This window comes from Haliaeetus albicilla, chromosome 14 (assembly GCF_947461875.1).
Source record: "Haliaeetus albicilla chromosome 14, bHalAlb1.1, whole genome shotgun sequence".
NCBI classification, from domain to species: Eukaryota; Metazoa; Chordata; class Aves; order Accipitriformes; family Accipitridae; genus Haliaeetus; species Haliaeetus albicilla.
The window spans coordinates 19,000,010-19,013,230 of NC_091496.1; the positions used below are offsets into that span (position 1 = coordinate 19,000,010).

The following is a 13,221-nucleotide window of genomic DNA, read 5'->3' on the forward strand; positions in this document are numbered from 1 at the left end:
TGGCTGGTGTGGAGTTCTTACACATCCCTCTGGCTACTTGCAGAGACAGAATCTTAGACTAGACTGATTAAGGTCTGATCCACTATAGTAATTTCTGTGTTGCTTACCCTTAGCCTTTGTTATTCTGGGTCAGTTGATCAACACATTAGGAGCTGTAACCAAGAGTCTATCCATGTTTTGACCAACTGGTAAGGAAAAGCTTAGCAGCAGGCTGTACTATGCCTGCTTATTCAGTGTGAAATAAAGGCACACAAGAGCCTTTGAGGGGTCGTTTCTTTTTTGTTTCTTGTTTTACCAGTGTGTGTTGTGCTAGTGGGAACTCGGGGTAAAACATTGTAGACAATCTTACAGCTGTTACCGAATGATCAAGTTTATAAACATGTCACAGGGCTGTGTAGTTCAGGTATTTGGAAGTATTGTGACTATTTGATATTGAAGATGTTTTGGGGGGCAGTTCGATTCTCATATCTATCCTACATCTTTATATTACTGTAAAATGCCTTGATATTGCTTATATGCCATTATTGCAAATGGGTTTGTGTTCTGTGTTTTTCTGACCAACTCTGTGCTACTCATTTTTTTGCCTTGTGGAATTGCCTATAAATTATTGTTAGGAGGAAGTAGAAAGCACTTCCATTTTCTCTTGTTCTTCTCTAATGTGGTATCTACAGCATGCTATAAAGGAGCAGTCTTAAGTCTTACCTCATGGGGAACCTTAGTGTTCGTCTTAGTGCCAATGTGGCAACTTGATGTAGTACTGGCAACAAAATCCACCAATTTCTAGTGTGATGTAGCTGCAGGTTCTCCCTCCTTCTCACTTACTGTTCCGTGTTAGCAATATTTTTAGGAATGACTGCTGTAAATTACTCCAGGGTAACTGCTGTCCTTTCTGTGTTTTGTCAATTATACTTGTGACAAACCTAAAAGTGTTTTTCCTATCCTTTACAGCGGAGAAAAATTAAGAAAAACATCCTGTGGAAGCACTCTGCCGTTTCCACACAAAATCCTGCATCTGGTTGTTAATATGCAATTCCCGATACCGTGAACTTCCATAGAGGTTAGAGATGAGAAAGATCTTTTAGGTCACCTAGTCCTCCCCTCAGTTGTACATACAGTAGATTCACATAAGGCACAGTCATGTCCCCTCTGCACTGAAAGGGAGCATTCTTTTCACATGGCATGAGTGCTTCACTGATACTGGAAAGAAGAGAAAAGACCTTTTTCCTGTAAAGGGTGTGCGAGATGAAGTTGTAGCATGTTGGCATAAAAGGCTCTTTGTTAATTGCTATTGTGCTAATGGTGCTTTGAATATGAATGTTTTGTAAGCAAGAAACAGGCAATGATTCAGATGAGCAGTGCCACAACGAAAACTTAAGCAGGACTGGAAGTGAAAGAAAGTCTTTGGCATTTTGCAGTCTGGTTTTGAATGGGTTGCACAGATTTAAGTAGTCAAGACCATACATATAATAAACATAGTACTGAAGCTGTAGCATCCACTACAAATTTGTGTTTTTAAAAAAAAAAAGGTATTCATATCATGGTAAAACTGCTGACGAATCTGCTGGCAAATTTGTATATGTGTGTGTGTGTTATACATCCCTCTGTCACAAGTAAAATGAAGCTGAGGCATACATTTTCAGCAGGCTGGAGTGTCTGTTAGTCCGCCTGGTAGAAATTGCCAATCTCCATATTATCAGACTGTTATGTCTGTTTTCATGCAATGATTCTCCCTTATCCTAAGTATTTTACAGTTGGTGAACTTAGAAATCTGACAAAATCTTTGTAAGATACAGTTAAAAATAGCTACCTTTTCACTTGGCTAGCCAAAATTTAGGAATTTGCAATTATTCTAGGATACAGAATATGCTGATAATGGCATAAGGAATCTGAATAATCTTCTGTTTACTAACAAAAATATACATAATTCTGCTCTTGAACAAAGAGGAATTAAAAAAAAAATCTGTGACCATTTTCCTCCCTACTACCAGAAAGCCAATGTACTTACTAGCCCTCTCCATGGATTTAATCTACATGCAGCAAATTTTACAGATAGGGATACCTGATCTATCTTTAAACAAACTTGGTCAGGCATGGAAAGCTGTCTATAAAAGCAGCAGGTAATGTATATTGATGAGAAATGCGCTAACAAAAGTGCACCTCAAGCTGTAAAAAGCAGAGTTAGTGAAGAGTGGGTAGTGTGTTACAAATTCACTATTTAACTTTCCAGCAACTAGGCCATGTAAATAGGCTCTAAACTTTTGAACACAGATGAAATTATGAAAGTTTCAGTCCAACAGTAGGAAGTGTGCACATTATTCTATGATTTAATAAAAATTATTTCTGTTATTCCCATGTGACTACAGTGGTTAGATGGGATATCCTGCTTACCAGAGATAAAACATTGCAGAGAAGTGGTGACAGCAACTCATTCCTAACACAGTAGATGCATAGATACATCCATACATGCATGCTTATATAATTATGCATACAGGGATAATTTAAAGGGCCATTTTTAGATCTGCTATGTGAAAGTACAGAAAATTTGTGGTTTCCCTGGAAAGACCTCTTGAAGATTATTTTATTTTGGTGTGTTTAAAACATTGAGACTATATGAACACTTAAGTAGTTCAGTAAGAGGAGTGGCATAGAGAACTAGCAGTTGTGGTTACTTAATCTGCAAGGAGCTATTTCCAAGCCGCGGACTCAGTCAAGCAGCGCATTGTTGAGAGGAACCCTCAAGAAACCCATTGCAAGTTTTGTCTGAGTCAGGACTGTGAACTTGTACTGTTTGTATTGTTATACAATATAAATATTTCCAATAAGGTTTCCCCATCGCTTCTATAAAGCAAGAGCTGGTTGAGAAAGCTTTTTTACAGACAGTTACTGTTGAAAGAAAATGAAAGTCCTGCAGGTGGAGTATTCTAACTTGCTTCCATTAACATCTTTAAAAGCTAAGATTACAGACACCAAACCAAGATAAGTTTGTGGAGTTTTAAACTCATTTATGTCAACTGTTAATGTGTAGTTTGTTTTATTTTGCTTAAGATGCTTTTCAATGTAAAAAAAAAAAAAGCAACAGCAAGAGATTTAAAATTCATGTGATTAACGTTTAGGAACACCGAGTGCTTTGTCAGGGACCTGGCCTTGTTATAGCTGACAGCAGACTGCTCAATTGTTTAGTGTTTAGTAAGGGAAGACGAGTGTACTCCTACAAGAGTTAAATAGGAGTCCCATAGAAATAATAGCAAAATCTTTAGAACTGAGGCGTTTTGCCTTTGCTATTGAATTGTATAAGCTGCCTTAGGAGTTTGTAGAAATGTGAGTATTCTCTGATAATCAGTTCTGGAGTCTTTCTAAAAGGTCAGATTAGATTAGTATAACTGGTTGTTTCTGTCCCTAAAATCTATGACTCCATCATGTTTCCCATAAAGGAGTGCAATACAAAAAAGTAGTTTTAACTCTCAGTGACCTGTCCTGGTCAACTGCTTTGTGTCTGGTGGTCTGATTTTTAACAATGTGAGCAGTTGCTGCAGAACCACAAACGCTTACAGCACCTTATTTTCAGAGTTCATAGTTTAAAAAGGTAAGTAAGTCAGAGTATATTGTCTGTGCTATTACTGTGTCCTTTGGCCCAGCCAACCTCCACTGTGCTGCTTTTGGCAGGGGACAGGACTCCTGCTTGTAAACATAATGGCCGTAGCATATGAGCACATGCATTGCCTGCCCTAGGAAAGAGGCAGCATTTCCCCCTTTTTCACCCTATGACCAGTCCCTCTAGTCTGGTTTCACAGAAACAATTCTGAAAATTTCAAATTATATTTTCTGATGGTGAAGGAGACAGGGAGACTGTTGGCCTTTAAAATACCTTCTGTGGCTGTTCATAGATTTGCTGGATGTGTTCCAATAAATAAAATACTGGCTGTTAGGTGAAGAAAGACTAATCCTTCTAATCAGGGACTATTTCTGTTATAGAGCTCCTTCTGAACTGTAGTGTATTTGCTACATAAAACATCTGAAGAATTTTTATGAAGTAGAGTCTGATGAATCTTTGAAAATCAATTCCTCTGTGCATTACATACAGAAAGTAAAAACACCCATGCATTAGCTGAGTTTTGGAGACAAATTGCATTATTTGTCTTTTTAAGATATCTGTCTCCTGATACTATGTGCAATATTATAAAAATAAATTAAAAAGAGAAACCTTATATAAAGATAAGGCAGTCATTTATATTTTTTTAATTTTTACCAAATACTGAGGTATATACAGAGAAAGCTTTACTAAGTTTTGAGACCAGTAATTGTCCAAATTAAGTACAAAAAGGAGGAAAGATGTTTCAGATCATATAAGTTTTGGGTAAGAAACAGTAATATTTTATGTATATATGAAAAGCTACATTAAAAAAATTCACATGGCTTCATCTGTCAGTCAGAAATCATGTTCTGCGTAGTCATGGTGTCAAACTGCTCTCTGACAAGATGTGTGATTGACTGTGCAGGCGAGGTATAACACATCCACCTGTAACAGGGTTTCCCATGGACAGCATACCAGTTCAGTGCACGTATAAACTAACATCTTTGCTGTATTTAAACACATTAGTTCCTCTATTGGTCAAACACTGGCTAATGAAAGCAGAAGTCATGAGAAAAGGCCAGTTTCCAAGCTATCTAAAGGTCACCATTACAGTTCACTGTGGCAAGTTTTCTGGGGCACTGAAAAAGTAATATTTATGAACACAAGTTTCAAAAGAATCAGAAGTGGTTATATTAATTGTATTCTCACTGTGAAAAGTGATACCATATAGTTGTCTTCCTTTCTCTTTGTTTTCACTTGTTTCACTCGTTTTATTAAAATTTTTCTTAATTTTCATTCACATAGCATTGATTTGTGTTAAAATCCCCAGCATAACCATAGCCTATTTTTACTATTTGATCAAACCGAAAAGTCACAGGCTTACCCCAAAGAACATAACAGTTTACAGTAACACAGCATCTAGTCATGTGGAATAGGGGGAAATCACAGGGGGTATGGGATAAGTACAGCCTCGTTGCTGAGTTTCCTTTTCTAATACTTGTAATTGTTCTCATAGCAGCAGCTGTTCGTCTCCTTCTGTGCTAGTCGTCAAGCTCATTTCAACTCAATTTGCTTGCATGTTCTGTTCTTACATACGTGACAAAAGGAGGGCAAAGTTTCCCACTGCTGTGGTTGTTGACAAAGGAAGCCCACTGTACTTGAGAACAGCTGAATTATTATCTCTTTCAGTGCACCATAAAATGTCACCACCATGTCACAGCAGCAGTGTACTTGCTGACACTGGGCTTGGAAAATACCAAAAGCGATGAGGACCAGAGCAGAAACACTCAGCTAAATGCTTGTCCTTTGAATGCACTTGGAGAACATTAACTAAAATTCCCAGAAATAGCTTTAAAAAGATTAAAGACTAACAGATTTTATTACTCATGTGCATGGAGTCTCACATTCTGATTATCACTGCTTTGTCCATGCAAAAGCAGTTGTCAAATGAAGAATGTTTCTTTTTTTTTTTTTTTTTTCCTTACTAAGCATGTGCAGAGTTCATTAAACATATCTAGTAAGCCTGGGTACATGAGTGCTACATAGCTAGAGTCCCAAGAAGGACCTTGATCCTTGGCCAGCATTTTACTGTGTGTTCCATGAATACAAAATCAGATATTGTGCAGTCAAGTGCAAAGCTGCAGATAGGGTGAAGAGTCCAGGAATCCTTTGTCACCCATATCCATGGGTATCTACACTCTGATGCTCAGTCTGTTTTCAGACACTTGTAAGGTTGATTTATAACCTTCCTGCCACCCTTCCTTCACTCCCTTTCTACTACCAGCCTCATAATCTTTTATTCTCAGCTTCTTTCCATGGCACTAATCACTCTCTACCATGTAACCTAGTGCATATTTTATTCCTACTGTGGCTTCCTCCTTTAAAGTCCTGCTTTGCTGCCTACTCAGTAGTTACCTTGATATGTTCACATGCTTCATAGCTGGGAGTCCCTGAGGTCCTTCTCCCTCTTCCACAGCCTCCTAACCTTCCCTCTATAACACAGGAATGGTCATGAATATCTGCCCAGTTCTTTCACATTCTTCTTTTAACCACAGTAAATCTGGTCTTCCACTGCAGTACTCTGCGCATATCAAGAGGACTGAAATTGGTGTACTTAAGGGAAAAAAAATCCAAACAGCTCTGGTCTTTAGCCTTCACTTACAACATTGTCCTACTGACTCCACTGAACAAGTTGTGCAAGTTTTTGACCTTACCCGTCTGCTTCAGTAGCTACTACATTTAGCTGGGCTTTGTCCTCTTTTTCCTTTCTTTCTTGCCTTATTCTTTTTTTTTTTTCCTATTATCTGTTTTCTTGTTACTTTCCATTATATCCCTCCCTTGTCTCTATCCTTTACTGTTGTCTTCAGATTCTCTTCTTTGGGTCTGAAATTGCTGTCCCTCTCCAGTTAAATTTGCTCTTCTCAGTGTGCTGGCAGCAAAGTGAAATGTGATGAAAACCTGATCTCTGAAGGGTTCTTTGCTGGCATAGCACAAATCAGATTTTTAGTAATTTTTACTTTGCTTCCAGCACACTAATTGAATACAGCAGAGCAGAACAGCAGGGGACAGAAACAGAAGACACTGAGTCCTGACAAAGGCTTTCTCTAGGGGTAGGTGTTCAATTAGCATCTCTTATTAGACGGCAAACGCTAACTACCCACAGACAATGAAGCAGTAGATCATTCACAGATTGAAAAGCAGTGAATATGTACATCTGTGGATATTCAAGCAAGTGCTGAAATCGTGGGCAAAGTCGTGGGGGCCAGGCTGCCTATTTAAAACATTTGCATTTTAATATAGAGTTAGAAACCATCAACTTAGAAGAGGCTAGGAGCACATGTATTGTACCTAAATAAAATTCAACATGTAGATTTTATCTGTATTCATTATTTATTATGACTGTCAGGGTGCTTGTTGTGACCCTGTGAGATTTGGTAAGTGATACCGGATTTTTTTTTCTGTTGCTGTTAGATTGCTTTATAAGCAGTTGAAAAATATGTTATATTTGCTGTATTACTTCTCCGCGTAAGCAATTGTAGTAATTGCCAGCAAAAGGCTAAGGGGTTGAGAACAAATGTGGAGATATATTACAATCTCAAATGAGAGCAATTATAAATAGAAGAAAACTGGCCCTGAAAATGAAAATGGAAACAGACCTAAGTTGACTATGAAGCCCATTTGTAGGACACTTTCCATTTTAGGATAGTGCTTCTCTCATGCAAATATTTGAACATCTGGATGTAGACAAATCTGAGATACCTGTCAGTAGATCACCGAGTCACGTAGTATTAAGGTTTTCAAAGAACTGGAAGGAGAGAGGCCAGGTAAATACATGCTCATTTCTACACTATAAAAAGGTCAGATACCTTGTGTTCCTGTGCATTTACTCTCATATGCTTATTTTCATTGTTTATTTATTCATTTATTGTTTGGGGCATTATAATGAGGAAGTTCTGCTATTTGGAGAGACAAACAGGAAAGAAGGTAAGAGCTGTTGAGTTTCATGAGAGTGCTCCTAGAATCTGGATTCTACTTCAGCTTTTTTTTGTTTAATTGGGGTTTGGTTTTTTGGATTTTGTATTCTCCGTCTTGTGTTCTGGGGATTTATTACGTATTAATAATAATTTCTGATTTGTGGGATACCTTTGGACTTTCTCCCTCCTAAGCTGTCAGTATATATTTATTTTACAGGGTCTTATGAAGATTCAGCAAAACATTAGGTACCTTCTTAAAATTAAACAGATGCCTGGATGCCTTGCTAAATGCAGTAGTTTTAAAGTTAAACCTATGCCGCTGTTGTTTACTTATTAAGTTCCTATATTCACACAGCTTAATCCAGCAACCTCTTATGCTACAGCTAATTCCTAGGTACAACTCATGTAAGTGGCAGTTGTGCCCCTTAGGCAGCCTAGTCCTAGTTTGGGATGACATGGATGACTGCATTATTTGGAGATTATCTCCTGTGTATTTTCCTGCTCCTCCCAAATATACGTTGTGCATGGTGCAATCTGTACTGTTTATGGTAGACCAAGGTTTTTATTCCTTTTCAGGGAACAGGTCTGTATTGAAGGTCTCTTCTCAACCCTGGGGTTGCAATAACATTTCTTCCTTACTGGAACTATGATTGGGGTGAGCTGCAGGAAAAGCTTCTGCCCTGTCATTCAGTCTTTTACTCTTCATCCAGTTACCTGGTCACAATTTGTAGCCTCTCTGTAGCCTGCAGGAGATCACTTTTTTCCATATATTTCTCAACTTCAGCTCAAGTATCCCTCCCAATCTTGACAGCAAGAGCTAAATGATAAAATGGCTGTCTAGACATTGCTATATTGCTGTTCTTAGAACTAAATAGTCTTTTGTCTAGATGCCCTATAAATAATTGAGACGAGCTAACTCTTTGTGAATTAGCACTGCTTCCAATTTTTTAAGTGGACCAGGATGACTGCTGTAAAAAGTATCCAAGGTTTGTGATGTTTCCTTGTTGTATAGTAAAATAGATTAATGTTTGGGGCTTATACACTATTACAGTCAAATTGCTGCTCTAAAGACAGTTCATGATTGCAATGTCTTATTAGAGTACTGTGATTCGGTTTGTATTTCTGCTGGCCTCTGTCCTGCTGCTGCAATTTAACTGATACATGTTTTTAAAAGACTATTACTTTGCATATTTTTGTTGTTGTTTAATTTCTTTTAAATATAAATATAAATATAAATATAAATATAAATATATATAAAAGCATGCTGTCTTTCTGAAGGAAAATGGGATGGAGAAAGGTGTCCAGGCTAGCAACCACTAAGAATTCAGTGGTTTTGTTTCCAGCTCTGCAACAAATTTCTTGTGTGACCATGGTCAAGTTGATTAACCTCTGTGCAAAATGGGGACAATGAACAGCATTTACCAGTCATAGGTAAAACTAGCTAAACATAACAAGTTCTGCAAAGTATTTTGGGATTTTTGATAGGTAGATAGTGTGTCTGTACTGAATGACGCAGAAGAGAGAAATGGTTGGAGCAAAAGGCTACAGCTGAAAAAAATGCAAGAAGGAAAAAGGAAAAATATGAGTTAAAGAGAACAGAGAGGTTGGGAGGAGTGGAATGATAGAAACAGTTGGGATCAATTGGAGGTGATTAATAATAGAAGATGTGGGCCCTGTTCAGAGTTAATAGGGCAAGAGAGTAACACTAGGATAAATGTGTTTGTCTAGCTACATCTAAACTGATGAATCCAAAGCCATTTCTGAACTTTGGGAATCAGCTATGCTGACCAGCTTTCTTCAGATTTCAAGGAAAACAACAGTGAAATGATGTATGGAAATCAAAAAGGAAGTATATTCTCCAATGCATACTTTACATCTTTCATTAAGTGCTACAAGCTAGCATTGAAAAAAATAACATGAAGGAGAACATCATTCTATAAGAAGGATAGTTGAGCTAAGCTCTCATTTAAGAAGCATGTTTCAAAATGGTACATTCTTCATGGGCTTAGGAGAAATTTTCCCTGCTCCCCACTAGAATCTTCCATTTGCTACTTCAGGCATGTGGAATTGACTGCTAAACATCAACTAAGACATCTTTTTTTTTAATTTTATTTTATTTACGTTCCTGTACCATGGTTTTCATTATGATTTGTAAATATTCATTTCACACACCACCTTTTATGCATAGGAGCACGATGTATTCTGAAATTATAAGTCTCAGTATCCAAATGCTGTTTTAATCAATATTCTTATTCAATGAAAAAAAAACTATACATTTTTACTTTTATTTCCGAGCTCATTCTCCAACATTTTAAAAAAGATATGAGAAAACAAACTGTAACATTCTGAGTGGTTTAATCTAACATATTTTAGATGGCTGTAAGATTTTGCATTTACTGCTGCTGCTGAACAAGTTTTAGATCACTTTTTTGCTATCACAAAAAGTTCATGATTTGCAGTTATGAGATTGACTAGAGATGCAGCAATTGATAACTGCCTGGATGTAGAGTGAATGTGTGAAAAGAAAGTTTAGTAAATAAAGCTGGTTTTTGGTAGGAAAGTATATATATAATGTTAAACCAGGTGAAAAGTTTAGTTACAAAATGTATCTAGTTGCAGTACTTAGCAGAAAATAATCTGTGGTGTTCTGAAACACTACTCAGTTGAAGAGTCTTAAATTGGACTATACTGATCATGAATAGAGACTTTTATTTATTTATTTTTACTAATAACTGGAAATCCATTGCAAATTGCTTTATCTTACAAAACAGTTAAGAACACTTTGGTGGGTAGCTTGGCATCGTGTTGATATAACCTCTGCCTGCGTGCAACACCTCAGAACCGTTTGTATGGAAAACCCTTGGATAGACTCCTTTTGGTCTCCAGTTCAAATGGTATTACCCAGGAAAGCAATTCTACCATGTGCTGAGCACCGTCAGTTCCTATTATCTTCAGTTTAAGTGAAGGGGCACAGCCCTTCTGAGGAGATGCAAAGTAGTGTCAGCTCAGATTCTTAAGATGAAATTCAGTTCTTTGCAGAAGGCCTGCACAAAGCCTATGTATCATTTAAGTGCCACTTAATTCTTTATAATGGAGCTTGGAGTGGATTTGAAGAATCTGATAGGCTTTTTGCTGTCTTGTCTGCAGAGGGCTGAATTTCACCCCTAGTGAATATACACAGTAAAAAGGCAACTATACTGCCTCGGGAAATACATTGTATTCCTTTGCTTTGACTAGTGTAACTCAGTTTCAATTACTGATAGAAATTCTTCGTAGTATGCTGATAAAATCGTTGTGTACATTGCTCCCTCCCTATATTATATATTTAGCTTCGCTGTGATACTCTGCTATAATGGACAAACTGAAAAGTGAAAATGCAAAAACAGATGCGATCCCACAGTCACGAATATGGCCTCTCTTTTGCGATGGTGGCTGCCTGTGTGCAACAGAACAAGGCGTCTGTACAGGCTTCACTTTAGACCTAAGTGTGAGGGTGCCCGCGGCCTGCTTTGGCAAATGGCCCAGGAAATGAGGCCTGTTCCGAGGGGAACGTGAGAGCGTGTGTGTTTGCCAGGCTTTGGAAACGAAGCGAGGGTCAGCTTGAAAAGCTGGGTAAAACAGCTAGGAAGATCTCCGACCGGGGGGGAGACCCAGCGGGGTGGGCAGGCGGGTGGGTGCTGCCCGCTCGGAGGGGGTTGGCAGGGCTGTGGGGGCACCCGCACTGCCGGGGAGGGGATGGGGAGAGCCGGGTGCCCGTGACTGTGCGCTGGAAGTGTCTGGGATTAGTTCTGAGGGGGTGTTTAAGAATTCCCAAGTGTTTATGAACACTTCGTGTCTAGTGCTATGGTTTACTTTTTTGTATTACTGGCGTTGATCCTGCACTGCTGCTGGTTATGTGTCACTAATAAATTAATAAACCATTTTGATACTGATTTGCTTTAAACCATGTGAGGGGAGTAGCTTTTCTCTGCAAAAGAAATTGCTCCGATTCTCAAAGCCTAAATGCATGAGCTAGTCTATACACTTAGCACAGAAATGTTTTAGACTTTAAGTTCTGTAAAATACTCTTGGTGTATTCTAAATTTGTGTGGATATAGCCAATACCCAGAGCAAGGATTCCATATACTTGTGATATTACTGATAGCTGCATTCTGAGATAGCAACCAAGCAAACACTCAGAGTCATTCACAGAGGAGAGAAATTTTTTTTTAGAGATTAGTTCAAATTATGTTTCCAGGAAAGCCTCGCACCTGAGAACGTAGAGGCAATCTGGTACATATTTTTTAGTTTAAATGGCTGTTCAGTCTTTCAGTGATCCTTCATATTGTTGAAACATTGATAGAAATAGCCATTTTGATATGTGAATTGCAAAATATATGCATGCAAATGGGTGAGGTTTGGTGTTAACATTTTACTGAGCTTTTTCTGTAAAGCCTGCAACTGGATGCATGCCTTCACTCAGAAAGGATGAGGCTATTATCTGTTACATAGGAGATGTTAGCCTTGAAAACTGATATGATCCAGTTCTCGGTAGAGCAGTACCTATGGACCCCAAGCACAATCCAGATTTCTGTATTTTATGTGCTATAAAATCTTAGTGGATTTGCTTCAAAAAACTGTAGTTATGAAAATTGTTTGGGAATAATTCCTCCAGCGGTACATATATTGCCTAAGGAACAGTGCAAATTCCTATGTAGACGTTTGGGAGCTAAAGTGGTTTTTGTAATGAAAATCTTAATATGAATTTCAGATTGAGCTTCCACTGAAAGAAATCAGTGTTCATTATATTGCTGGAGCTTACCAACAATTGCACCGGGACTGAGGACACAAGTTGTTTCATGTCAAAGTATTGGAAAGGATTTTATTAAAAGACTTTAAATTACACTTCTATTTCTTGCCATAATCCAGTGGCACTGGGAATTGTATTCTTAAGTCCTTCCAGACAGAGGAAGTCAGGGGTGTAGGGAGGCTGAAACACACACTCAGGTGAGCATACGGAGCTGCAACTGCCCCTGGGTATAAATGTCTGCTTTTAAGCGTCTTGGACCCAAAATTAATTTGGAGCATCAGAAGCTTCTTGTACGCTTATCTTTGCCAAGTATTTCTCCTGTAGTTCTCTTTTTGTTGGGCTCATGACTGTTGAAGATACATCGTGTGTATTGGTGTCACACATCAACATAGAGGAAGACATTATCTGTGTCCCTGGATGTGGAACTTGCTCTGCCCTTGAATCCTAGGGCACTTACATACAGACTGAGGTGGTGAAGCTTTCTTATAGCCTAGCCCAGGATTGCTGAGATGATCTCTGAAGGAATTGAGCACCATTTTCTGTGGATTGCAAGCCTTACGGTATAAGCAAAAGATAGATTGTTTGTTGGGGCTTACCTTGTTTAGCATGAGTATATGGCACCATGCAAGTGAGTACATCTCTGTATATGTATTTTATAAAAAGTATCCCAAACTAACATTCCCCCCCCTCCAATTTTGCCTACAGGGGAGAGTGAAAGGGTAAGAAAATATTAGATATTAGTCATATTGCTTAATATTCTACTACAGAGGTGAACTCAAAAGAAGTAGTATTATAATCCAGAAAGAAGTCTACAGGGATTAAACACCCTTTTCTCACTGCCTTGAAGAAAAGTTTCTCCCTACAGCTCCTCTGCATCTACTTCAATG

At 38.3% G+C, this 13,221-nt stretch overlaps 1 protein-coding gene across 8 annotated transcripts in view; it reads left to right on the forward strand.

Moving 5' to 3' along the window:
* The window catches only part of TAFA5 (TAFA chemokine like family member 5), a 434,888-nt gene that overhangs the window by 339,821 nt on the left and 81,846 nt on the right, over window positions 1–13,221 (forward strand). The window lies entirely within an intron of this gene.